This window comes from Rhinatrema bivittatum, chromosome 1 (assembly GCF_901001135.1).
Source record: "Rhinatrema bivittatum chromosome 1, aRhiBiv1.1, whole genome shotgun sequence".
NCBI lineage: Eukaryota > Metazoa > Chordata > Amphibia > Gymnophiona > Rhinatrematidae > Rhinatrema > Rhinatrema bivittatum.
Window position 1 is genome coordinate 348,112,844 of NC_042615.1, and position 27,160 is coordinate 348,140,003.

The window sequence follows — 27,160 nt, forward strand, 5'->3', positions numbered from 1 at the left end:
ATGAACTAGAGATATGCCCATAAATAGTTACACGATCCAGAGCACTCTGAGGCCCCCCCCCCCTTGCCACCTAACTTTACTTCTACGATTTATGCAGTAGAAGTGGCGTTTGCGCACACTTGCAAGGGCACACTTGCATATTCGCATGCAAGTTATAAAATAGCCGCATCCCTGGGTGCGGGCTGATGAATGCGTGCACATGTGTGCCTGAGCGCTGGTTTGAAAGTTACTATCTTAGAGAATAGCCGCTGCTTATTAGAGATGTGCAAAGCCCGAACCTTTTGGACGAGGCCAAAGAATATAGTACGCTGGATGACCGGGTCAAGTTGCATTAACAGTGCCTACAAACTGCGTGCAAAATCACGTCTCAACAGAACCAGAGGAGGTTCCAGATAAAGAAGAGACATTTTGATCGAAGAGTGAAGGGTGCCATCGTCTATGAGGGGAATAGAGTATTGTTGAGGAATCACAGATACAGAGGAAAGCATAAAATACAGGACACCTGGGAAGTGATATCTTCTAAAGCAGACTGGCTTGTTTAATTAACTTAATAGGAGGTGTATTGGTGATTTAGGTACTGGAGTAATATTTGCAGTGTAGCCTTTTCATACTATGATTTTTACTGTCTGAGTGTTAACAGTTAGGGCTGTTTTGCTATGGGAAGTTGCACAAGATTTAGAGTTGCACAAGTTTTAGAGCCAGAAGGGAGAACTTACAAAATAAAGGCAAGAAGTTGAGGGACCAACACAGTACATAGGAATGAAATTAGAATCTGCCCATTCCCTGTAGAAGAAAGTACCAGAAAAGACCCTACTAAGACTCAATCTTACATGCATGAGATAATTTCTCTCAAAATTGAGGATCCAGAGGGAGAGAGGGACAGTTAGTTTCTCCTGGACAATGAGGAACTGGGTGGGGATACTCACAAAGGTGACTTTTCAAAGAGCTGCGCGCACACACATTAGCAGATGTGCGCACAGATAGCACATATTCACCTAAATGCTATTTTATAAACCTCAAGCATATGCATGCAAGTAATGGTGTGCAAATAAATTTGCATAATAACGAGGAGGGCGAGGAACGTTCGGGGAGGGGCAAACATTTACATGTATAAGTTGCTTTTTTTATAATCTGGCAAAGGGATACGCATACAGCCGTGTCCTGCGCATATTTATATCTGCTAAATATCTGGTATAAGTGAGAATAAAATTCTTTATTGACAAATACCGACTGAGTGAGGGGGAGTTCAGGCTCAACATCCAGGAGGTCTCGAATACCTTGAGGGAGACTGGGCAAACTGGTGGACTAATTGGTAAAACTGGTAAATTTCCTGTACGAACGCATGGGGTTGCAGAAGAGAAATAGAGTATGGGGTGAGATGTTTCTGGGCGGGGAGAAGGGTGAAGGGAATGAGCAGAGGAGATGTTCCGGGTGGGGGGAGAGAGAGAGAGCGCAGATGGAAATGATGCCATGCAGGGAGTGGAGGGAAGAGAGAAAGTATGGGGAGTTGTTGCTGGGCAGAGGGTAGGAGTGGGGGGAATACAGAGAGAGCTGGGGAAGATGTTGGCCAGCATGGGAAGAGAAAGCATGGGAAGATATTTAGTTAGGCAGGGGATGGAGAGAAGAGTAAAAGAGAGGGGAGGGGCTGGTGGGGAGAGAATGTGAAAACAGGATGCAATGTTGCCAGGTGAAGGATGGGGTGGGATGAGAGAAAGGGAGCAGGGGGAGATGTTTCCAAGCCTGTGTTTGGAGGAAGAGAGATAGTGAGAAAGCCAGGGGAGCTGTTGCCCAGGATGGTTGGGTTGAAGAGAAAGATAGCAGTGCTTGGGGGAAAGAGAGACAGATGGGAGATGTTGCTGTGTAATGAATGGGGGGGAAATGTTGCCAATTAGGGCATGAGGGAGAGAGAGAGAGCAAGTGGAGATGTTACCAATATTGTGTGGAGAAAGAAAGAAAGAGAGTCAAAGGAGATGCTGTCGGGGAGGGTTTGGGACTACTGGTCAAATTGCACTCTTCCCCTTTAAGAGCTCTCTTGAACAATTCAAACAAGAGGACTCAGTGACTCATTTTCCCTGCACTCACTAGCAGGGACCTTTTCTTCTCCTCCTTATCATGGCTGTGGCAGCAACAGGCCTCCCCTCTCCTCAGATGTCCCCATGTCTTGCTCTGCGTCACAACTCCAGGCTAAATCTCATCTATACCGGCAACAGGAGAATGGCAGCCAGTCGCATGGGAGTTTCCCTCTTTGGGAAAGCTCTGGCACCACTGACTCTTTGGGAACAACTCACCATTGGTTACCCCCTCCTCTGGGCCTTGCAGGTGCTCCTCCTTCTCTTGGCTGCCTCCAGCAGCCCCTGTCAGCAGAAGCTCCTTCAGATCTGCAACAGCAAGGAGTGCATGGGAAGCTCACTGCAGCAGCTTCAGAGTTCAAGCCCAATCACCGGCAGTGAGAAAAAGATTGGAGGCAGTGGATGATAGCAGTGGAGGCAGCTCTTCTGTCACAGCTCCATGCCATCCCCCGTTCACCATAAGGGTCTTCTTTGCTGGCTGCCATGGCCGATTCCTTTAGTGGGGCCGACAGTGACAATGGTAGGCCAGGCGCCCTTCTACCTGTGGTGTTAGCAAATGACTTGGGAAGTGGAGGGGCTGCAACATTCTTTCTCTAGAGCACTGGTTCTCCGGAATCCCTACGTTTTTAGCTCCTGGCGCCAGTTGAAAACAATTATCCCTACCCTTGCAGCTTGCATGCATCTTGGCAATAGGCCTCACCGTCAGGGGCTTCTTTTACACAGATCTTCATTTCTGTTTGATGGCAGAAGACTTCGGATCTCCTCCACCAGGAACATCGCCTGCTCTACTCCCTTGTACGTGCCAATGGGCTTCTTATTTTATATTTCCCCCGGGGTACATGTGGCAGACATCTTAGCCCATTGAGCTAATGGGACCAAAATTTTAAATTTTCCACAAACAGGCTCTTAGTAAATATCTGTGGGTTCCTGAAAAATGATCAAAAACAGATCTGGAACACACAATTTTCAATCCCTTAGCCAATCCCCATACCGGGCGACAATAACCCGCTGCCTTCATCAGGGACCACTTTGAGGCTGCAGAATGCTGAGCCACTAAGTGCACTCCTGGAGAAGCAGACACAGATTCATACTGTGGGGAGCAGGATTACAAGCAGATAACATAAGAACATGCCATGCTGGGTCAGACTAAGGGTCCTTCAAGCCCGGCATCCTGTTTCCAGCAGTGGCCAATCCAGGCCATAAGTACCTGGCAAGTACCCAAAAACTAATTCTATCCCATGCTAATTGATGCTAGTAATAGTAGTGGCGATCTTCTATGTCAACTTGATTAATAGCAGGTAATGGACCACAGGACCACCAGAAAACAAAAATGTAGTCCACACAAAAATTGATGCTCTAAACAGGAAAAATAATTTATTAAAGAATCCAGTTTTTAAGTCCAGCAGAAAGGCAAGAACAATCAGCAAAACAGTTCACAAGTCAGGAAAAATAAAGCACCACTTGTCAGACAGTTCAAAATAGTGGCTCACTTTTTCATGTCACTTGAATACTGTTGCACTGAAGATTCCTCCCTCTCACTGAGGCCTTTTCTTTCCTTTTGGCTCCACTGAAAAAAAAAGGAAACGTTTCCTTTACCAAACAACTCAATAGGCTTCAGACTCCCCAGAGATGGATGGTAGTCCCCTGGATTAGCAGTTCCACTCCTTCCTCTTGGCCTTTAGCCCTTACCAAGCAGAGGCAACTTCAACTTTCCCCATCGGATCAAATATTTCTACACACTTGCCCTGAGCACCTCAGAACCAGAATCAGGTTCTATCACCTCAGAAATCATCTTCACAACTCCTACCTACGACTCGTGGAGCCATTTTACGGTATATTCCATCTCCAAACCAATCTCCTTTGGGTGAAGAAACATCCCATCAATCACTCCCTTTCCTCGCACCTCCCTGGGTCTCCTGTTGCTGTAAATAGTAGAGTATAGTACCAAACAGTGAAACTAGACCGGTGTCACACATGTGATATAGTAAAATAAGTTTGTAAGCCTTCACCCAGACAGAGCATATAAAATGTGAGAGGGTCTGGCACCTGAGTGAGCCGAGTGCCAGTCTCTCGGGAAGGGTGATTCAAGCACACGGTGTGGTGGACCCGGGCGCAGAGGCAGGGAAGGCGTGCAATAAGCCCTGAGCTGGACAGGGAACTCAGGTTTAAGAGAATCCCCTCTATGACCCTCTCTGGCTGCTTTTTCCACCCTGCTAAATTCACATCGCACCAGAAAGATGGAGTTCACTCTGCAAACATATTCAAACAAGAAGCTTTTATTTTTCTGGTTGCTGCAGCAGTTAGAGTGCACACCCATAGATTGGAAGAAAACATTGATCAGTTCAGGGTCCATAGGCTTGCACAGCTAAGCTGTAAATGGTTACAGAAATAATAGAAAAAATGAACAGGTTGATATTCAATGCTAGTTAAGCCGGAAAAGTAAGGACTACGTAATTGGCTGGATAAGTGGTGGGCGGGATATGGGAATTCCCGGGAGAAATGACTTATCTAGCTAACAGCCGGATATGAGCGGTATTCAAACTTATCCAGTTATGTTATCTGGATAAGTTAGACCTGCTCAATAGCAGGTCTAAAGTTAACTGGATAAGACTTATTTATTTATTTATTTATTTATTTAATTAAATTCTTTTAATATACCAATGCTCAAGACCAGGTCTTATCGTACCGGTTTACAGTAAACTAGGGGGAACCAGTTAACAGAGCAAATAAACAAACAAAAGTTACATTGTAACAGGGAATGTAGAACTGGGCTGTTAGAGAAAAAATAAGTTAAACAAATTATAACAAATTCTAAAAATTAAATTAAACAAATTCTAATGGGAGAGGAGGGCAAAGGGAGGAGAGGGTGCTTATAGGATAAGAATTATGTACAAATTTATCTAGTGTATATGAAATTAAGCAAATTTACAGATTTATTCTAGAGTATAGTAACGTAAGCAAATTATAAAATAGTGCAATTAGTCGGACAACAGTTCCTTTGAGTTATGGAGATGGATGCATTCGTGAGGCAGGAGACTGTGTGGGTGACCCTGCGTCTTTTTTAAGGGTAAGCTTGGGCGAATAGCCAAGTTTTTAATTTTTTTCTGAACGTGATATGGCAATTAGGGATGTGAATCGTGTCCTCGATCGTCTTAACGATCGATTTCGGCTGGGAGGGGGAGGGAATCGTATTGTTGCCGTTTGGGGGGGTAAAATATCGTGAAAAATCGTGAAAAATCGTGAAAAATCGAAAAATCGAAAAAATCGCAAAACCGGCACATTAAAACCCCCTAAAACCCACCCCCGACCCTTTAAATTAAATCCCCCACCCTCCCGAACCCCCCCCCCAAATGACTTAAATAACCTGCGGGTCCAGCGGCGGTCCGGAACGGCAGCGGTCCGGAACTGGGCTCCTGCTCCTGAATCTTGTTGTCTTCAGCCGGCGCCATTTTCCAAAATGGCGCCGAAAAATGGCGGCGGCCATAGACGAACACGATTGGATGGCAGGAGGTCCTTCCGGACCCCCGCTGGACTTTTGGCAAGTCTCGTGGGGGTCAGGAGGCCCCCCACAAGCTGGCCAAAAGTTCCTGGAGGTCCAGCGGGGGTCAGGGAGCGATTTCCCGCCACGAATCGTTTTCGTACGGAAAATGGCGCCGGCAGGAGATCGACTGCAGGAGGTCATTCAGCGAGGGTTCCGGCGCCTCGCTGAACAACCTCCTGCAGTCGATCTCCTGCCAGCGCCATTTTCCGTACGAAAACGATTCGCGGCGGGAAATCGCTCCCTGACCCCCGCTGGACCTCCAGGAACTTTTGGCCAGCTTGTGGGGGGCCTCCTGACCCCCACGAGACTTGCCAAAAGTCCAGCGGGGGTCCGGAAGGACCTCCTGCCGTCCAATCGTGTTCGTCTATGGCCGCCGCCATTTTTCGGCGCCATTTTGGAAAATGGCGCCGGCTGAAGACAACAAGATTCAGGAGCAGGAGCCCGTTCCGGACCGCTACCGTTCCGGACCGCCGCTGGACCCGCAGGTTATTTAAGTCATTTGGGGGGGGTTCGGGAGGGTGGGGGATTTAATTTAAAGGGTCGGGGGTGGGTTTTAGGGGGTTTTAGTGTGCCGGCTCACGATTCTAACGATTTATAACGATAAATCGTTAGAATCTCTATTGTATTGTGTTCCATAACGGTTTAAGACGATATTAAAATTATCGGACGATAATTTTAATCGTCCTAAAACGATTCACATCCCTAATGGCAATGTTCCTGGTGGAGATCTGGTGGGAGGGAGTTCCAGTGATGCGGTCCGGCAGTTGATAGTGCCCATTTTTCAATAGAGTTGTGAAAAATGGATTTTTTGGGGGGAACTTGGAGGGAATCTCTGTATGCAGATCTGGTGGGTCTTGCAGAGGAGTGTGGTTTGAGGGGTATGGTGAGTTGGAGCGAGGATTCTTGAAATAAGGTTTTGTGTATAATAGTAAGTGTCTTGAAGAGAATTCTGTAGTGAATGGGTAGCCAGTGAAGTATTTTTAGAATCGGGGTGATGTGGTCCATGCGGCGGGAGTTTGTGAGGATCCTGGCTGCAGCGTTTTGCAGCATTTGAAGAGGTTTGGTAGAAGAGGCCGGGAGACCAAGTAACAGCGCATTACAATAGTCTATCTTTGAGAATAGTATGGCTTGAAGGACAGAACGGTAGTCATGAAAGTGAAGGAGAGGTCTAAGTTGTTTTAATACCTGTAGTTTGTAAAAGCCTTCTTTGGTGGTGGTGTTGATGAATTTTTTAAAATTCATTCTGGAGTCTAGGAAGGCTCCAAGGTCTCTCACTTGATTTACTAGAGGTATGTTAGTATTGGTGGCTAGAATGTTGTTATCATTAGGGGAAATGATTAGCAGTTCGATCTTGGACGTATTGAGAACGAGGCAGAGACTTGTGAGAAGGAGATTGATGGCGTGAAGGCAGCTGTTCCAGTAGTTTAGCGTGTCGGAGACGGGTTCCTTGATGGGGATTAGGATCTGCATGTCGTCCGCATAGATGAAGTATGTGAGGTTGAGGTTATCGAGGAGTTGGCATAGTGGGAGAAGATATATGTTGAATAGGGTCGGTGAGAGCGAGGAACCTTGGGGAACTCCTTGTTTGGCGGCTACAGGGTGCGACTCCTTGTTAGTTATTTTTACTTTGTAGTATCTGTCGCTTAGAAAGGATTTTAGCCAGAGGAGAGCAGTACCTGAGATACCTATTTCCATGAGACGGTCGATGAGGATTGTGTGGTTCACTGTGTCGAACGCTGCCGAGATGTCTAGCAGAGCTAGAAGGTATGATTGGCCTTTGTCTAGACCCAACAGGATGTTGTCAGTTAATGAGAGTAGGAGAGTTTCTGTATTTCTGCGTTTCCTGAAACCGAATTGCGATGGGTATAGGATGTCGTGGGATTCGAGGTAGTCTGAGAGTCTAGTGTTGACCAGTTTTTCCATTAGCTTGGCTAAGAAAGGTAAGTTAGCGATAGGGCGAAAATTTGTGGGATTAGATGGGTCCAGGTTGGGTTTTTTTAGTAAAGGTTTCAGCGAGGCTGTTTTCAAGGCGTCTGGGACTGTTCCGTTTGTGAGTGAACAGTTTATAATGTCAGCCAAATGTTTGGCGATGATGTTAGGAATTGTAAGAAGGAGTTTGGTTGGAATTTGGTCTATTGGGTGCGATGAGGGCTTCATTTTCTTGATAATAGATTCTATTTCCAAGGATGATGTAGTATCAAAAGATTCTAGGGACCGTTTGTGTATCGATGGGGCGTGGTTTTGGTCTGGTGGTGGCTGGGAGTTGTGACTGGGGTTGGGAATGGGGTTGGAGGATGTTAGCGGGATAAGTAGATTTTTTATTTTGTTGTCGAAGAAGACTGCCAGCTCGGTGGATTTGTTTTGTGCTTCTTCTTCCGGGATGATAGGAGGAATAGGGGTGGTGAGTGTGGCAACATATGAGAAGAGAGTTTTTGGGTCGTATATGAAGCCATGTATTTTTTTGGCGTAGAAGTCTCTTTTGGTACGAAGAATAGTGGTCCTATAGTAGCTCATAGTGGTTTTGTAGGAGGCCCGTGCAGTATTAGTGGGGTTCTTCCGCCATTGTTGCTCTTTATGTTGAAGGTTTTGTTTAAGTGTTCTTAATTCTGGTGAGAACCAAGGTTTTTTGTTAGTACAGGCAGGATTAATGTTTTTGGGTGTCAAAGGGCATATTTTATCAGCTGCTGCGTGGGTGATGGTTAACCAGGAGTTAATGGCGGAGTCCGCATTTGTGAGGTCCAGGTTAGTTAGTTCCTTGGTGAGCATGTTGCTGAGAGTTTCCATGGAGCATGTTTTTCTGAATTGGATCTTGGATTTGGAAATGTTGTTGGTGGGTTTATTCTTTATAGATATTTCTGTTTCTATAATTGAGTGATCTGACCAAGGGATGGGGGTGCAGGTAGGAAGAGCAGTGGTCGAGATTGGATCATTCGTAAATATTAGATCTAGTGTGTGTCCTGCTTTATGCGTGGGTTTGTTAATAATTTGTTTGAAGCCCATGGCCTTGAAGGATGAGAGGAGGGCTTCGCAGTTGGCTGAGGGAGATGGGAAGTCCACATGAATATTGAAGTCTCCTAGCAGGATCGCTGGTGAGTTGGTGTTGATGTGTTTGGCTATAAGTTCTATGAGGGGTGATGGGTCGGAGTCTAGGAGCCCAGGCGGGGCGTAAATGAGGCAGATTTGGAGTTGGTTGGATTTGAAAAGGCCGATTTCAAGTTTAGTTGAAGTTTTAATTGCATGCTGGGTTAGTCTAAGTTCTTTTTTGGCAGCTAGCAGTAATCCTCCCCCTCTTTTTTGTGTTCTAGGGATGGAGAAGATGTCGTAAAGTTGTGTTGGTAACTGGTTGATTAGTGGTGTGTCCGTGTTTTTTAACCATGTTTCAGTTATGGCACAAATGACCGGTTGGGTGTCCAGTAGGTAGTCATTGAGCAAGTGAGATTTTTTTGATAGAGATTGAGAGTTGAGGAGGGTTATTGTGATTAAGGATAGGCCTAGGAGTTGAGTTAGAGGGGAGCTCATGATTGGGATCACGGATCTCTTAGCGCGTTGTGTCTTGGGAAAGGGCAAGGGAGAATAAACTCTGTTGAAGGAGGAGTGCGGGATGATAGGGATAGGGAAGGTTTGCATCATGTTGATTAACTGGAGAGGCTGGCTGACTGCTGGATGTTCGAGGGCTGGTAGAATGCTGGGTGCTAGATTCTAGAGAGGCTGGATGAGTGTGGATGCTGGATTCTGGAGGGCTGGTTAGATGCTGGATGTTGAATGACGTTGAATGTTGGGTGTTGGATGCTGGAGTGGCTGGAAGAATGCTGGATGCTGGAGTGGCTGGAAGAATGCTGGATGCTGGAGTGGCTGGAAGAATGCTGGAGTGGCTGGAGGAATGCTGGATGCTGAAGTGGCTGGAAGAATGCTGGAGTGGCTGGAAGAATGCTGGATGCTGGAGTGGCTGGAAGAGTGCTGGATGCTGGCGTGGCTGGAAGAATGCTGGAGTGGCTGGAAGAATGCTGGATGCTGGAGTGGCTGGAAGAATGCTGGATGCTGGATGCTGGAGGAGCTGGAAGAATGCTGGATGCTGGACTGGCTGGAAGAATGCTGGATGCTGGAGGAGCTGGAAGAATGCTGGATGCTGGAGTGGCTGGAAGAATGCTGGATGCTGGAGGAGCTGGAAGAATGCTGGATGCTGGAGTGGCTGGAAGAATGCTGGAGTGGCTGGAAGAATGCTGGATGCTGGAGTGGCTGGAAGAATGCTGGATGCTGGAGGAGCTGGAAGAATGCTGGATGCTGGAGTGGCTGGAAGAATGCTGGATGCTGGAGGAGCTGGAAGAATGCTGGATGCTGGATGCTGGAGTGGCTGGAAGAATGCTGGATGCTGGATGCTGGAGGAGCTGGAAGAATGCTTGAGGAGAAACTGCTTTAGGGCAGTAGGATTAATGGAGAGGGTGGATTAGGCATAAGATGGCGCAGGTAGCTTATAGTTCTATGTGTTGGTGCGCACGAAGGGGCGCACAAAGGGGCAGGCCCCTTTGTCGCGCTCCTTAGGCACGCGACGCCAGGCACGAGACGCCTTCAGCCGTTTTCAGCCCTTTAAAGGGCTCTGGGGAGGCGTCGGGGCTTCCGGGGAGGGCTGAGCAGTGCCCTTCCAATTGCTGCTTCCTGATTGAAATCGCCGCGTTTTTTTATTTTTTTCAAAAATGTGTTTGCTAACCTCGGGGCCTCGCGAGAGGCTAGTTCCTGGTCCACCTCCCCTGGCCCCGATGGGCCGACGCCGATCGAGCGGGGAGGGCCATGCTGCTGAATATCTCTTTATCCATCTAACTCACAGACATTTTGATCCAACTGCCCATCTTTCACCAGCTTCCTCCACAGCCTGTAGCACTTTCTTCCTCAATCTTCCTTCCCAATCAGTAGCCTAGGAATGAAGGGAAAACAAGATCCAAATGTAGACTGCTTTGCAAGAGACTTGTCACTCTCACTTCAGCCTAATCACCTTACCAGATTTAAAACAAAAATTCAGCATGTCAGAGTTATACACTTTCCCCATATAGCTTAGCACACTCCACTGCCTCAGGTCTTCTTGCTATGCACAAAAACATAGATAGCATTTCCCAGGTATCACACTTCCTCCGTCTTCCCTGGCTGGTATATCTAGACCCAGGTACACTTAATAGATTCTGGTTAAAAATTACATCTCAAGCTCTCCTTGGTTCTTCAGTCCTCCTGGTCCACTCCTAAAGATCTCTTCCCTGTCCTTTCAGCAATCTGGTCTGGCTTAGAAATGTCCCCTGGATTGTTGTGCTTATTATTGCTGTCCTTCCTTTATTGGCTACTTGAATACTGTTGGTTCTCTTTTCTGCAGTCTTTCCCACTCACTTTAGCCTTGGTCTGCTTTGAATGGAGCCTATTAGAATCAATCCCACTCTGCCACCATTTGTGTGAATCTAGTGCAGATTTTCTCTCTTGCTTACTAGTTTAAATGTTGCTTCTTTTATAATAACTCTTCAAACAGCAACCTTCAGTTTAAATAGGTTTATTGTACATTTGCTCACTCTGTATGCTTCCAGAGGTTGACAGTCCAATTTTCACATAAACACAAAACTTTAACTGCGAGCAAGTCAAAGCAATATTAGTTTCTGGTTTACTTTTAAACAACAGCTTTTCCTAACGTTCTAGATGCCTCTCCAGTTAAGCTATCCTGTTTAGAATCTTGGCTTCTCCTCATCCAGACTTGCTTCTCTGGGCTTGGGGATTTAGTTAGCTTGGGCTGGCTCCCTGGACTCCTTGCCTCGGGACTCTTCATCTTCTCTTCATCTCCCCTGGCTATCACACTTCCTGCTTTCTCCTGGTCTTTTTTAAGCTGTTACAACTTCCTCATTGAGTTAGAAGATTCTTGTTCAAGGTAGACCTACCTAATTCTTGTTAAGTGTGTCTTCCTTTACCTGTTATGCCTGTCGGTCACAGACGGCTGCGACCACAAGTCCTCACGTCCTGCACTGCTCTCCTGCCCTCCCCGGGGCTGCTCGCTGCACAGGCCTGTCTACATCGCCGTGCCCCGCGGGACATCTCTTGGCAGCATGGACGCCGCTACTCCCTGCTCCAATGCTGGGCCTTCCTAGGCGTGCGCGTATGTCACAGGCTCCACCTTTGAGGCCTCTTCGGCGCGAACCTTGGGGGCGTCCCGCTGTGATGCCATCATCGGCTTCTCGTATATAAGCTCCACCTTCGTCCCCAGCAAGCTAACTTGGCAACAAGTTCCATCCGTGGTCTGAACTCCTGTGTGTGTTGCTTTCGTGTCTCTTCTTGCCCCTCGCTCCACCCTCTCTACCTGGGATGTGAAGTAAGCTTAACACTCCCTTCGGCTCTGATGGACAGTGCAGCCACGGCTTCTCTCCGCTTCTTGGTCCCAGTTCCCCCGGGCTGGCCTGATGCTTCGGATCCGCCATGTTCCCAATGACGTAAGGGCACGCGCACGCTCCAGACTTTGTATCAGCAAGGGCGTGAACCTCGGGGGCGTCCCCCCGTAGTGACATCATCCATCTGCACTTTAAAAGGTCTTTGTTTGCTAAGCTCTAACGAGTTAGCAAGGAACTCCAACGGGACTTGCTTCGGCAGTTCACGATACTTGCACCTTCGATCCGAGTCAGCCGGGGAGCCTGTCCCCATTGCTCGGCCTTTTCAAATTTACCAGGAGTACCTGCTCCACGGGGGCTCTGCTCTCTCTTCTTGATTTCAGATTGCCAGAACACTTGGAAGACTCTTCGTTTCCTGGAAACGATCACGGTCGTGAACACAGTGAGTTCTGTTACATAGGAATCGGTACTCGCTCCACGAGGTCCTACATTCCTATGGCTCTGAAGACTCCCTTCCGTCCAAGACGTTATCAGAGGTACAGAGATCAAGAGTTACATTGGCAAGATTACAGATAGGAACTGGTACTCGCTCCACGAGGGCCCATGTCCTAGAATCTTATACAGACTCTCTTCTACTCTAGAAGACATTTCATATACAGCAATTGTGAGTTCTTATTAAGGACTGTTTGTAGGAACCAGTGCTCACCTATGGCTCCTGTTCCTGAATGTACTGAAGACTCTCTGTGGCATAGAGACCATTGCAGACATCTACTATTGTAAGTGTACCATCTTGTATCCAGTATACCCTGTCTTCTCACTACTTCTAGTCTCTCTCTACAGCTCAGCGACCCAGAGATTATATTCCAGTATCAGAAGGACTTCAGCCTTGCCGGACACAGTGACTCACTACTGCCACCTCTGGTGGTGCAGCTTCCAGTCTAATAAAGAACTATTGTGTTTATCTCATATTCTAGCCTAGCCAGTGGTTCCTCTCAGGATCTCCTCCTGGGAGAGCTGTCATCTGCCATCGGCCCAGGGATTTACCATTTCCTCCAAGTGGTCATTCCTTTCACTTTTGTCACCTTGTGGGAGCCAACCACTACAGACCACTGACTCCGCTCACGGAAGTATTATATAGACAGCTACTCCTCTTTCTCTGAGACTTGCCAGCAGCTTATATATATATACATACTGATTACTACTCCGTAGCGGGGGGCATGATAGACTGCTATCTCAATAGCAAAGTACTATATACCTATTGCCAACTTCTCTTCCTTGGAGAGTTGATCCATAACTCTCCAAGGAAGATTGCTATTCCTTAGCAGATTATACAGCTTGCCACTTCCTTTCCTTACAGGAGTATCTAACAGCAGTTCGCTAACAGAATTACAGATAGCTAACTCCTCCCATATGGAGGAGCAGGTCATGTCATATCGCTACTCCTTCCCCTTTCAGGAGCACAGCCGAACAGCTTGCTTACTCCGCCCTCCTGGCGGAGTGAGCGACAGCAGTTTACTAACTCCTCCTCTCTGGAGGAGGTGAGCGTAACAGATTGCTAGCTCCTCTCCTTGGAGGAGAGCGTAACAGTGTGTTCCTGAGATGTCACCTGCTGCCTCACTCTTGGACCCTGTCTGGCACCCGCTCTTTGGGGGTCAGTGTGCGCTCATCAGGGGCTCTCTCCCCTGGCCTCTCCCGCTCCTCGGCCTGGCTCTGTGCCTCTTGGGTTCCACTCTGCATTGGCGCCTGCTACTTGAGTCTCCATGGAAACACCGCAACTCCCTGTGAGTTCTTCCTCTGGCCTTCCTCGCTCCTCGGGGTTGTGCCTGTGTCCGCGCCAAGTCTGGCCGCGCTTGCCCGCTCCTCGCATTGCGGTTCCATTCAAGAGAACTACCTAGTTCTACCCTGCTAATTGGGGCTGGACTCCAGCTCGCTACTGACTGTCAGCTGTCCTGCTCCTCAGGTCAGTCCCTTGCTACATCGCTGGTAATACCTCCGCTCTCTGGGTTCCTGCCTACATCAGCATCTGGGTTCGGGACCGGACTATCCTACCCCATGAGTGGTCTACGTCTCTTGCCCACGTCCATCACGCTGCAGCTCCACCTCCTTGGGGTGAACCTCCCGGAGAATCTCCTACTTGACTAACCCTGTGACTACCTCTCCGCAATTTGCCTGGCGCCTCTCTCTCCAATAACCACCAATATCCTACCACCCTCCAGGGCTGGCATATTCAACAGATCAGATATTCTGATCTGATTGCTGCAATACCAAAATCAAAACATCAAGGCCTTACAAAATGTTCTGGTGTTTGCACTTTCACTTGGGATATTAAAGTGATCAGAGGGTCTACCAGTAAGGCTCAATCACATTGCCATTCCTGCAAGTCTTCAGAAAGTGCCCTCCAGCTTCATGAGAGTCTAGTCCTCTTCAATAGCAAGCTATTATTATAGACCATTATTATAGTTTGCTTTTTCTCAGACACCACAGGAAATTAGTAGGAAGGGAATGGCAAATAAAACCATGATACAGAGGATATCACAATACCACTGTATCATTCCATGGTGAGACTGCACCATGGACTGCATTGTGTGCAATTCTGGTCACTGCTTCTCAAAAAAGTTATAGCTGCACTGGAGAAAGTAAAAAGAAAAATGACCAAAATGATGGAACAGGAGTCATGTGATGTGTTGATTTGGTGCAGTCACTCTGTTGCTGAATCTTGGTGCCATCCCCCAATATTTGTCCTTTTCTGACAGTCATAGTGAAGCTATTATGGTAACAAGCACTGAATCTTGAAGCGCTTATGAATATCGACCATTACATGCAGAAATCCCCTTCTGGAATGCTTGTGAAATCGGTAAGAAAGGAGAAGGAGAAGCCGAGAGCAAGGGAAGAAAAAATGGCCACCACAGTCAACACTACTGTTCAATGGGCAATTACAAACACCGATATAATGGCGATTACTGAAACTGAAAGGCGGCAGTCGCTGAACAGTTAACTACCATCATGGAACAAATCGCAGATATTAAAGCGTTGATTGCCAAATTCAATCCTAGGGTTGAAGCCCTAGAAGGCTGTTTGTCCATAATTGAGGATGATGCTTTTGCCAACAAAAGGAAGCTGGCGAGCCTAGAAGAGCTAGTGTGGGCACATGAGGATAAAATAGACGAATTGGAAAATTGCTCAAGGCGGAATAACCTACGTTTTGTAGGTTTTCCTGAATCCATCGAGGAACAAAAATTGATGGCAATTCTGGCAGACTGGCTACCAAAAACATTGGGTTTAATGGATCATATTATGCCCCTGGTTATAGAGCAAGTCCACATCTTTGAAGGTCAATTCAGGAGATCTAGATCAATTAAACATAGAATTAAGGGTACATAGGGCTACGGAAGAAGGAAAATCTGAATTCCACAAGGTAAAGCAGTAAGTAGTTAAGATATCGCACATACAGAGTTTTTTTGGAAATTGCCCACAGGTTAATAATCATTTTCATTTAGCACACCTGAATTAGCCTCGGTTTAGTGAAGAGAATGGATGTACACCCGCGGTAAGTATAAAAGCACAGAATAGGCATACGCGCCTCAGACAGGAAAAGGAGGCGTCGTCCACGAACAGAAGCACGGTAAATACAAAAGTAAGTTCCTGCGACTTGAAAATGGTGAGTGAGAAAAATACGCAGTTATAACAAGTAGTAAACTTAGATTAATTGTATTTAATTTTACATAGTTGAAGATATACCAGCCACTGTGTACCCAGCAAGGACGCAGTAGCCACCCCTCCTGTAGCCCCTGAAGCAGGCACACCCGTGCCGAAACATGGCCCATGTCGGGCAAGCAGACGCGACCCTATAAGAAGGAATAGAGACAGATGCCTCGATAAGTATTCATTTATCTACTCACGGGTCGCCTCAGCAAACAGGGAGTTGGGGTTTTATCAAAAAGAAAAAAGAAAATATTGCTATTAATAAAAAATTATATTACTACAAGACTATGATAATAAAGAGAAATAGACGGGGCGAATAAAAGGACAGCCTCAAATTGGTTGCCCTTGAATATAGCCACCGTACACAAAATCACCATTACACAAGCATTCCCTTATATCGATGTATGTTGAAGAACTGATGCAATTAATAGCAGTGGCTATTTCCTAAGTAAAATTGATTAATAGCCATTAATGGACTTCTCCAAGAACTTATCCAAACCTTTTTTGAACCCAGCTACACTAACTGCACTAACCACATCCTCAGGCAACAAATTCCAGAGCTTTATTGTGCGTTGAGTGAAAAAGAATTTTCTCCGATTAGTCTTAAATGTGCTACTTGCTAACTTCATGGAATGCCCCCTAGTCCTTCTATTATTCGAAAGTGAAAATAACCGAGTCACATCTACTTGTTCAAGACCTCTCATGATCTTAAAGACCTCTATCATATCCCCCCTCAGCCGTCTCTTCTCCAAGCTGAACAGCCCTAATCTCTTCAGCCTATCCTCATAGGGAAGCTATTCCATCCCCTTTATCATTTTGGTTGCCCTTCTCTGTACCTTCTCCATCGCAACTATATCTTTTTTGAGATGCAGCGACCAGAATTGTACACAGTATTTTGGTTCCTTTTCTGGATTAAAATTGAATCTTTCTAAATCAGAGGCCATGGACATTGGTGGACATTTGTGTGCCTTATGGAACAATTTCCCGCTTGCCTGGACAAAAGATACAATTAAATATTTAGGGGTCAAAATACACAAAAACCCAGGCACTTGGTATCCATGTAATATTACACCGCTATTTCAGGAATTTCAGAAGAAACTCAATTGTTGGAGATATTTTTCCTTGTCATTACAGGGTTGTATGGTAGAGGTTAAAATATTTTTGCTGCCCAAATTAGTTATTTATTTATTTTTATTTATTTAGTGAGTTTTATATACCATCGTTTGGTTTCACCATTACAATGCTTTACAAAATTTCAATGTTTAACAGAGTTTCCAAAAGGTTCTTGTGATTGTTAACATAGATATTGTCATAAGAACATAAAAACATAAGAAATTGCCATGCTGGGTCAGAGCAAGAGTCCATCAAGCCCAGCATCCCTTTTCCAACAGAGGCCAAACCAGGCCACAAGAACCTGGCAATTACCCAAACACTAAGAAGATCCCATGCCATTGATGCAATTAATAGCAGTGGCTATTCCCTAAGTAAATTTGGATAATAGCCGTTAATGGACTTCTCCTCCAAGAACTTATCCAAACCTTTTTTGAACCCAGCTACTCTAACTGCACTAACCACATCCTCAGGCAATAAATTCCAGAGCTTCATTGTGCATTGAGTGAAAAATAATTTTCTCTGATTAGTCTTAAATGTACTACTTGCTAACTTCATGGAATGCCTCCTAGTCCTTCTATTATTCGAAAGTGTAAATAACCGATTCACATCTACTCATTCAAGACCTCTCATGATCTTAAAGACCTCTATCATTTCCCCCCTCAGCCGTCTCTTCTCCAAGCTGAACAGCCCTAACCTCTTCTGCCTTTCCTCAAAGGGGAGCTGTTTCCTGTCTTTTAACCAGTTTGTAATCCACGAAAGGACATCACCTCCTATCCCATGATATTTTAGTTTTCTTAGAAGCCTCTCATGAGGGACTTTGTCAAATGCCTTCTGAAAATCCAAATACACTATGGGGTAGATTTTATAAATTTGCGCGAGCGCGTACTTTTGTTCGCGCACCAGGCACGAACAAAAGTACGCTGGATTTTATAAGATACGCGCGTAGCCGTGCGTATCTTATAAAATCTGGGGTTGGCACGCGCAAGGGGGTGCACATTTGTGCAACTTGTGCTCGCCGAGCCCGGCGCGCGCTGCCTGTTCCCTCCGAGGCCGCTCCGAAATTGGAGCGGCCTCGGAGGGAACTTTCTTTCCACCCCCCCGCACCTTCCCCTCCCTTCCCCTACCTAACCCACCCCCCCCAGCCCTATCTAAACCCCCCCCCCTACCTTTGTTGCCAGATTTACGCCCAGGGTTCACATTCTTACAAAAACATAATAGATAGGACTGTTCAGCTTGGAGAAGAGACAGCTGAGGGTGGATATGATAGAGGTCTACAAAATCATGAAAGGATTTGAATGAGTAAATATGAAATGGTTATTTACTTTTTCAGATAATTCAAGGACTAGAGGACGCTACATGAAGTTTGCAAGTAGCACATTTAAATCAAATTGGAGAAAATTCTTTTTCACTCAATGCACAATTCATTGCCAGAGGATGTGGTTAGTGTAGCTGGGATTAAAAAAGATCTGGATTAAGCTCCTGGAGAAGTCCACAAATTGCTATTAATCATTAAGCGGCTTGTTGCCAGCATTAGTAGTTTGGAATCTATTTAATATTTGGGTACTTGCCAGGTACTTGTGACTTGGAGTGTAGACAGAATACTGGGCTTTATGGACCTTTGGTCTGACCCAGTATAGCATATCTTATGTTCTTATGTGTTTTCTCTGCTATGCTCTCTCGGTATGACCTCAGTAGCCTGGAACATTCCTCTACACTTACACTTGAAAACTCTCTTCAGCATGCATACGTCTTCATTGTGATGATGTAGAGCATGTTATTACATGCCTGCTCCCCATGTCCTTCTTGCTGTCATTTTGGGGTGTTGGAGTTTTCCTCATCTACAATGGCATGCAGTGACATTTATAGCAGGGGATTCAGTTTCACTTCCTCAGCCCCTTCTCCATTCCCTTCCCACACCCCTCCAAGTCACCAATAATTTTGCTCCTTCAGTTCTCTTTCCCCTCCCACATTTCCCACACCTGCCACCCACCCCCTACCTCTCCGGTCTCCAGCAGTCTTGCTCCCTCAACTCCTTCTCCCCAAAACACAAAAAACACATAGAAGAAATATGGCATTAGGCCTATTATAACATATAATGGGGGCTTGGCCTATAGAAAGCCATGAAAAAATATTTATAATATAGTAAATCTCCCATACCAAAAACAGCACTAACTGCCAGCACTTAAATTACAACCCTACCTACGAAAAGGCAGCACTGCAAATATTACATCAGGCACTAAAACAACTATGTACCTGCTATTTGGAAAATAGAATAAGCCAGGCTGCCTAAAATACCTGTAAAATAAAAAATATATGAATCTAAAAATATTGCACAAAAACTTTTAAAACTACATAGCCCCTTCTTCAGATGTCAGATCAGAAACATTCACTTCTAAAGATGGATCCTATATTACATCTGTTTGATGTAATTTTCTGATCCTTGTTCTGTGTAAACCGAAGTGGTATGTACTAGTGCATGAACTCCGGTATATAAAAGCCTTTAAATAAATAAATAAATAAATAAATAAATAAATAAAATATATTGTCTCAATAGCTCACATACAATATTTTTGATAATATTTACATAGATCAAATAAAAATGAATCATAGCCTGTCAAGAATAGGATTTACCCCAAGAGACAAATCTGCCTTATCAAAACAAAACTAATTCCCAGGACTGAAACAGCAACAACCCTACCCAGGAAAAAGCAGCACTGCAAATATTACATCAGAAGCTAGAAAACCAATACATCTCCTATTGAAAACAGAAAAAGACAGACTGCTATAGACCCCTACTCAGAATCTATGTACAAGTAGAATCTCTCACCTCAGTCACAAATTCAGAATACAGATAGACCATTAACAAAGACAGAATAAGAGGCAAAGAAATATAAAACATTAATCATAAAAGTAAAACCACACTAATAAAAAGAATAAATATTTCTAAATAATGGATGAACAGAACATCCAATAATTAAAACCTCATAAAAATGTTTATAAATTTCCCAACAGCATCCAATAATCAAACTAATAAGGATTTAAAAAGTCTCCCACTCTCCATGCCTGGGATGTTTCAGTTTCTATCCACTCTAAGACTGTTGTGGATTGGGGAAGGGGGCTATACAAACATTCACCTCTCTCATGCCTTACAAACACACCCATCACAGGCTTTACACACACACATACACACACACTGGCACTCATCCACACTCACCGATTCTGACCCACATACCCATCCACCCACCCAAAAAGGCAGTCACCCACCCACAAACATATATACACAGGCAGGCACACACACATGCTCACTGTCTCTTACCCATATGTGTAAACCCATGCAATGGCTCTCACTCACACATACACACCGGTTGTCTCACACATATACCCCAGTTCTCACCTACATATACACATAGACAGTCACATACACACACACCCTCAGGCAGTCACACACACACACAGATTCCGGTTCACACACACATACATGCACACACTAGCTCTCATCCACACAGTCACATACCCAGGCTCTCTCACACGCTGTTGTAGATCTCCTCCTGAAGGAGGAGGAGTTAGCAAACTGTAATAAATCTTCTCCCAGAGAGGGAGGAGTTAACAATCTGTTATGAAACTCCTCCAGGAGAGGAAGGAGATAGTAATCTGCTATCAATCCGCTGCTAGGAGTTGGCAACCAGTTATGGATCACTCCGCCAAAGGAGAGGAACTAACAATTGTAATACTCCGCAGGTGGGGTTGATGATCTGTAGTGGGTTGGCTTCCCACAGAGTGGCAGTCTATAATAATACCACTCTAGTAGTGTAAGGAATGAACATTTAATGTAAATTGGTGAATCCCTGGGCCGATGGCAGATGACAGCGCCCCCAGGAGGATGTCCTGAGAGATACCACCGGCTAGGCTGGAGAATGGAGACAAACACAGATAGTTCTTTTATTAGACAGGAAGTATAACTACCAGAGGTGGCAGTAGTGAGCTGATGTGCCCAGCAGGGCTGAGGTCCCTCAGATACTGGAATTGTGGTCTCTGGGGTGCTGAGCTGTAGAGAGAGACTATAGGTAGTGAGTAGACAGGGTATGCTGAATACATAACCAGTAGTAGATTATACACTCATAATTGTAGATGTCTGTAATGGCTTCTATGCAACAGAGAGTCTTCAGTATATTCAGAAACAGGAGCCGTAGTCGAGTACTGGTTCCTATGTGCAGTCTGGGATGAGAACTCACAATATCTGCATATGAGATGGCTTCTGGAATAGAAGAGAGTCTTTGGAGAGTTCTAGGAACATAGGCCCTTGTGGAGCGAGTACCAGTTCCTATCTGCAATTTGAAATAGTAGTGCACCAGATATAGGTATGTGATAGCTTCTGAGATAGAAGAGAGTTGAGAAGGGTTTTAGGAACATGGGCCCTCATGGAGCGAGTACCAGTTCCTATCTGCAGTCTGCAATAATGACTCGCGATCTCCGTACCTGCGATAATGTCTTAGAAGGGAGTCTTCAGAGATTAGGAACATAGGCCCTCGTGGAGTGAGTACCGGTTCTATATGCCATAGCATACTAACTACCAGACTCAAACAGTAATGACTCTACGCATGATAAGGCAACACCGCAATTTTTACAACAGGTCCTACAACAGCAATATAACCTCATACTGGGGAAAAAAAACAAGTTGGACTGCTATAGATTCCTACACAGACTCTGCACACTAGCAGAATATCCTCATCTGTGTCACAGACCCTTCCCAAACTGAATAGGTACCCACAAATTAGGAACAGAAGCATGCAGATAAAAACTGAAATGGAAACCCCAAAAAAGCCTGACTATGCATGTTTTGTTAAACCAAACAGAAATGTATTTCCTCCTGTACTGAATGAAACACAAAGATATCAGAAACACACATCCCAAAGCTGACATTACAATCATACAACTGAAAATAAAGCACCTTTTCTTTTCCTTTGTTGCCTGGAAATTTAAATTTTCTAAATGGGCTGGTTCCAGTCTCTCTATTCTTCTTTCTTCTATCTTTTAACTCTTTTTCCGAAGTCTCCTGTGACTTTTGATTTCCTCCCCTATATCTATCTCCAACATTGGTCTTTTTCTTTTAATCTCTCTTCTCCATTTCTCTTTTCTTCCTCTCTATCTATTCATAGCCAGGGCCGGCATGACCCAATAGGTGAACTAGGCGGTCGCCTAGGGTGCCAGCTATTGGGGGGGGGGGGCAAAGAACAGCCATATAGGGTCATGAGCGGAGCCCATCCAACTCACAGCCAAGAGGAGTAGAGACTCTGCGGACCATGAGCAGAGCCTATCCCACATGTGGCTGAGAGAAGTAGAGATTAGATGGGCCACGAGTGGCTGAGACCTAGCAGGCTGCGAGCAGCACTTATCCTTCTCATAACCGAGAAATGCAGACACTCGGTGGGCCATGAGCAGCGCCCATCCTGCTCACGGCTGAGAGAAACAGAGAATCAATGGGCTGGAAGCAGCGCCCGTTGTGCTCACGGCCAAGAGAAGCAGAGACTCAGTGGGCCACAAGCAGTGCCTCTGTTTGTGTGTGTGTGTGTGTGCATGAGAGGGTTGTGTGTGTGTATGTGAGAGCAATGGTGTTAGTGAGAGAGAGGGAGAGAGCCTATGTAAGGGTGCGTGTGTGAATGAGTCAAGGAAACTAAGCAGCAGATTTTAAAAAACTACGCCTGTGCGTACTTTTGTTCGCGCGACTGGCGCAAACAAAAGTACGCCGGATTTTAATAGATACGCGCGTAGGTGTGCATATCTTTTAAAATCTGGGGTCGGTGCGCACAAGGCTGCGCAAAATCGGCAGCCTGCGCACGCCAAGCCGTGCAGCCTGCCTCCGTTCCCTCCACCCCCTGCATCTTCCCCTCCCTCCCCTACCTAACCCACCCCCCCAGCCCTATCTAACCCCCCCCCCCAACCTTTGTTGGTAAGGTTACGCCTGCCCGAGGCAGGCGTAACTTGCCCGCGCCGGGCCGGCTGCCAGCACGCCATGTCCGGTCCAGGGGCTGGTCCGGAGGCTGCGGCCCCGCCCCCGGAACACCCCCGATGACGCGCCAGCTGTGACACACCCCGACATGCCCCCCCCCAGGAAAGCCCCGGGACTAACGCACGTCCCGGGGCTTTGCGCGCACCGGCAGCCTATGCAACATAGGCTCTGTGCGCGCAGGGGGAGCTTGGGGCAGGTTTTCGGGGGGGTACGCGCGTATCTTTGAAAATCTGCCCCTGTGTGTATGTAAGAGAGGGGTCTCTGTCTGAGTGAATGAGATCAGAGCCAGAGCTGGGGCCTGGACCTGGAGGGGAAGGGAGGCGCAAGGCAGAAGGTTTGCCTACAGTACCTAATACCTTGCACCGGCCCTGCTCATAGCTAAAATTCACCCTATCTTCTCCCCCTCATTCTCCCTCCTTTCACCTCTTACCTACCTACCAGCTTTTCATTTCTCATCCACTTCTCAGCCCATGTCCCCCCTCTCTTGCTCTTCCCAGCCCTCCTATTCCCATCTTTCACTTCTTTCCTGGCCTATTTCCCCCTTTGTTTTTCATCCATTCCATAGTGCCCCATTTCCAGTCTCTATGCTCACCTCAACCCCAACCCTCAACTACTTTCCTATGCCTCTTATCCCCTAACTAAGTTCAGTTACTTCTGTCACTCTCCCTGTTGCTCCCCAACCACTGCCTCTAGTCCCTTTCTTATGTCTCTTACCCTCTACCTAGCCACCTACTTTCCAGTCCCATTCCCACCCTTCCTTACCACTTTCACAGATCCCTTTCCAATGTCTCCCACTCCCTCTCCAGCTCTCCAGGTCCAGATCTTAACCCATCTCCATCAATTAGTCCATTTCTTCTACTCCACATTTCATATAAGAACATAAAAACATAAGACTCAGAGACAGTGGAAGCACTAGCTGGACTAGGTGATCATCTAGGATACTGGAAGCGGGCAGGGGGTGGCACAAGAAGGTAGGGCATCAGTTTAGGTAGGAGCATCAGAGCAATGGGAATCGGCTGATGGCAGTCGGTGCTCGGGGGGCTTCAGTATGTTATATAGGAAGAGAGAGATCATGTAATCTCCACCTAGGGAACCTCAGACCCTTGTACCGTATCTGATAAGACTTGCCATACTAGGTCAGAACATCCAGGTCAAGATCCCAAGGGGTAGATAAATTCCAAGCTACTTATCCCAAGTATAAGCAGTGGATTTCTGCAAATCCACCTTAATAATGGTTTTCCTCCAGCAACTTGTCCAAACCTTTTTTAATTGCAGCTACACTAATAGCTTTCACCACATCCTCTGGCAACAGTCCTATCTCATACCTCTCAGTCCACGTAATGCACCCTAGCTCTTCCCGCACCATCCAGCTTCCAAGTTCCTATTCTCTCAATCCATCCATGAGTCTCTGCTCTACCTACCAATTCTCTGAGTTTTCACTCTGTCCAAACATTCCTAAGCTTCAACTGTTTCCCCCACATACAATCTCTGTTCCCTCTTCCCCCAATCTGAATCATCCTACTATTCCCCTCCCCCCACTGTAAGTCCCCACTCTTTTTCTGTCTCCCCATCCATCGATCAAATCAGGGTCCCCCGCTCCTTCACCCATTCCTGAGTCTCCACTTCCCTTCCACCCAATTCTCACACTCTCCCTAATCCCCATCCCATCCCCCCAGACAATTTCCCATTCTCCCCTCCATCCCTTCCATTCCCATGCATGTTATCTGGAGTCCCCCACATCTCCTTCAGTCCTCCCTCAGAGCTTTAAAATTGTTTGGCTGCTCTGACCCTACCTCTTTATTCCCACACCTCTGTCCTCCAAAGTACTGGCCCTTACAACCTCATCCCGCAGTTCTTCTTTACGCAGCGCTGACATTTCATATCTGCCCCTGCGTACTTCTCTAGTCAGCTTTATGAACCATGTGCCTCTGTATCTATGGAGGCCTATATAGATCAAAAACTAATGAGCGAACCATATCGGTGGAGATGAAAAATGTCCTGGCTGCAAAAAAAACTGCAGGACCAGGTTGCAAATGCAGGATCGAGTATGGAGGAGGGATATGCTGGGAGAAAGAGGCAGGAATAGAGCAGCCAGAAAATAAGTTTAAAGCTCCGAGGGGGAACTGGAAGGGACTCAGGGCCATTGGGCACTAGAAAAGCCACATCCATTGATCAATGCAAGACCTTCCTAAAGTTTGTGTTCTTCCCTATCTGAGCCTTCACCAACCACGACCTTCTGAAGAGCTGACACCAACACTGTTAAAATCCCAATCCTGCTTCTTTCTCTTTAGCATGGGCTTGTACAGGGCCCATATTATATCCCACCTTCTTTTCAGCCTCGAGCAGTCACAATGTTAGACTTCTTCCTGCCTCCTTGTCATTGGTCCCGTGCAGCTGCAGCACTGAGGCTGCTTGCCAGTGACCCAATGCTGCCATTATACTGATCATGCCTATTTCCTGTATGGCTCAGCTTCACAAAATGGCAGAATTGGGTGGGCCTGAGTGTACAGTGGCTAGTCCATGGCCTACTCATGGTTAAAGGGTCCCTTAGAGAAGATAAGGTCATTGCAGAAAGACTAATCACCAATCACTCTACACTGGCCGCTCCACTCACCGCCATGACGAGGAAGGGATGTGATCCTCAAGTGTGGATTCCCAAGGCCCAAATTCCATGCCTTGAAAGAGGTCTTCTGCACTGGCCTGTGTTTATGTCACCCAGATCCAAACTGCCCCTTCATAGTCGAAGTCGATGCATCCGCCATTGGAGCAGGAGTGGTCTTGAGTCAATACTCCACCAAGGGAACCCTGGTTCCATGTTCCTTTTATTCACACAAATTCCCTCCCACAGAACAAAATTATACCATAGGGGAATGCGAACTCTTAGCAGTAAAACTTTCCCTCCAGGAATGGTGTCCCTGGCTTGAAGGGACGCAACACAGGTTCACAATATATACAGACCATAAAAACTTGGAGCACCTAAAAGAGGCCCAGTTACTCAACCCAAGACAAGCCTGCTGGGCTCTATTCTTTGCACGCTTCAACTTCGAGCTCTGTTACCACCCAGTGGTGAAAAATCTTCGGGCAGATATGCTCTCTCGCTCCGTCGAGCCAGAAGACACACCCGAGTCCCCCATGCATATTATTGATTCAGCCTGCAAATCAATTGTGGTTACCACCACGGTACCTGCCAGGAAGATGCTAGTTCCCCGCCATCTCCGTGAGCATGTACTTCTTTGGGCTCACAACTCCAAGCTGGCCAGTCACCCCCGAACTCTGGAGATGCTCGAAAGATACTATTGGTGACCCGGTATGACTAAGGACTCTCAGGACTATGTGAACTCCTGTCCGGTTTGCGCACAGCAAAAACCCCCGACTGGCCATCCGTGGGGGCTGCTTCAACCACTTCCTGCACCCACCAAGCCTTGGACAAGTCTTTCCACAGACTTCATCGTAGATCTGCCTCCTTCAAAAGGGAATACCGTAATCTGGGTCGTAATAGACCGTTTCTCAAAGAAGGGTCACTTTGTCCCCTTGCCTGGACTCCCATCAGCTCCCGAACTAGCTCAACTCTTCCTAACCCACAAATTTCATTTACATGGACTACCACAAGAAATCGTCTCTGATCTTGGCCCTCAATTTGCCGCTAAATATTGGAGGTCTCTCTGTAAGAAGTTCAATATCACATTAAACTTAACATCAGCATATCACCCACAAGAAAACGGCCAGGCTGAGAGGACTAATCAGTCTTTGAAAACCTTCCTGTGATCATATGTAAACGACCAGCAATATAACTGGGCTGATCTCCTGCCATGGGCAGAATTATCCCACAACACCCATATCGCCTCTGCCACAGAAGTTTCTCCTTTCACCGTAGTTTTTGGCCGTCAACCTCACTTACCACTGCCAGTTCCACTCAATGTACCATCACCTGCAGCCCAATCCACAGCACAAAACATTCGCCAGCTCTGGGATCAAGTAAGGGAGTGACTCTGCCAAGCAGCTGACCAGGCCCAGTGCGTCACAGACGCCCATTGTCGGGCTGCACCCATGTTCCCACCTGGACAAAGAGTCTGGCTTAGCACTAAGCACATCTGGTTACATTTGCCTTCCCAACGACTAGCTCCCAAATTCGTGGGTCAATTCCCTATCCTACAACGAGTAGGAGCAGTCACTTACCAGCTGAAACTACCAGCATCCATGGGGATTCATAACACGTTTCACATGTCGCTACTCAAACCCTTGATCTTGTCTTGGCCTTCCTGAACACCTCCTCCACTGATGCAACACTCTGCGGAACCCAAAGACACCATTCAGGTTAAAGAAATCCTGGACGTCTGTTGCCATAGGGGCCACTGGGACTACCTCCTTTCATGGGAGGGCT

At 46.5% G+C, this 27,160-nt stretch overlaps 1 long non-coding RNA gene across 1 annotated transcript in view; it reads right to left on the reverse strand.

The window, feature by feature from the left end:
• Positions 1 to 3,442: 3,442 nt before the first annotated feature.
• LOC115080767 overlaps positions 3,443 to 27,160 on the reverse strand; it is a 37,160-nt gene continuing 13,442 nt past the window's right edge. Inside the window, exons 2-3 of the long non-coding RNA XR_003853650.1 lie at positions 10,316 to 10,519; positions 3,443 to 3,636 (exon numbers count right to left, since the gene is read on the reverse strand). This is a non-coding gene — a long non-coding RNA (uncharacterized LOC115080767). The remainder of the gene's footprint in view (positions 3,637 to 10,315; positions 10,520 to 27,160) is intronic.